The 1,312-nt window shown below is 46.9% G+C and overlaps 1 non-coding gene across 1 annotated transcript; it reads right to left on the reverse strand.

Moving 5' to 3' along the window:
• Window positions 1-976: 976 nt before the first annotated feature.
• TRNAP-GGG lies at window positions 977-1,048 on the reverse strand. The gene has a single exon. It is a non-coding gene; the product is annotated as a tRNA-Pro (tRNA).
• Between the last annotated feature and the right edge of the window lie 264 nt (window positions 1,049-1,312).

Genomic DNA, 1,312 nt, shown 5'->3' on the forward strand with positions numbered 1-1,312 from the left:
TGAAGGGCGGGGTATAGATCCAATCGCTTCTTCTTCTTCTTCTTCTTGATCTCCCCCCCTCAAAAGAAATCCCAGTCATCACTGGGCGCTAACATTGTATTGTGGCTGGTACATTTTAGTTGTGTTCTTGGTACACAACATACATGTTAGTTCTGTTTTTGGAAGGAGGTCATGAAGAGGGGGGGAAGCACAGACAAAAAGAGAATAACAGAGGACCAAGGTTGGGCTTCTGTCTTTGTGGTACGCTCCCCATTGCTTCTTCAAGTAGACTGAGCAGATGATGCACTTTCCAGAGGAGGATTTGGCCGCACACAGAGCAGGAGTGAAACTTAAACAAGATTTTGGAGTCCTTCTCCACGAAGTTCAGAATACGGAGTGTTTGAATCTCACTTTGACGTGTGTGTTGGAAATATGTGTGTTGCAAGGCCTAAGGTCAGTCATTATAGGGTTAATGTGCTTACCTTGTGTACTATTGTTTAGACTGACCTGGAACAGAACCTCACAGAAAGCCAATGGAAAGAAATCTGTTTTTGGAAGAAGGTCATGAAGAGGGGGGGAAGCACAATAAAAAAGAGAATAACAGAGGACCGAGGTTGGGCTTGTGTCTTTGTGGTACGCTCCCCATTGCTTCTTCAAGTAGACTGAGCAGATGATGCCCTTTCCAGAGGAGGATTTGGCCGCACACAGAGCTGTGTACCCTTCCCTTTAAGAAATAAAAAAAATTACATAGAAAGAAAATGCCTCCTCTCCAGTGAACAAAGATCCATTGCAAACTCTGAATATTTAACTATTTTTACCAATTTTTCAACTATGTGATCCCCTTTAACATGAACACAGCAGGAACACATGAAACGGCCTTAAACTGAATCAGACCGTCGGTCCATCAAAGTCAATATCGTCTACTCAGACTGGCAGCAGCTCCCCAGGGTCTCAGGCAGAGGTCTTTCACATCCTCTCCTACCTGATCCTTTCTAACTGGAGATGCCGGGGATTGAACCTGGGACCTTCTGCAACCCAGGCAGATGCTCTACCACTGAGCCACAGCCCTCCCTAACAGACCCTTGGTTCATCAAGATCAGTATCGTCTACTGAGACCACCAGCAGCTCTCCAGGGTCTCAGGCGGAGGTCTTTCCCATCACCTACTGCCTGATCTTTTTAACTGGAGATGCCGGGGATCAAACCTGGGACCTTCTGCATCCCCAGCAGATGCTCTACAACCGATCCACAGCCCCTCCCCTTCCTGTATTATGGGGGTGGCAGGGAATGGTGAATCTGACGGGGCCCATTCCTCCACAAAAAGATCAAGAAGTT

This window comes from Gekko japonicus, unplaced genomic scaffold (genome assembly GCF_001447785.1).
Source record: "Gekko japonicus isolate JY-2015 unplaced genomic scaffold, Gekko_japonicus_V1.1 scaffold3517, whole genome shotgun sequence".
In the NCBI taxonomy this organism is placed as follows: domain Eukaryota; kingdom Metazoa; phylum Chordata; class Lepidosauria; order Squamata; family Gekkonidae; genus Gekko; species Gekko japonicus.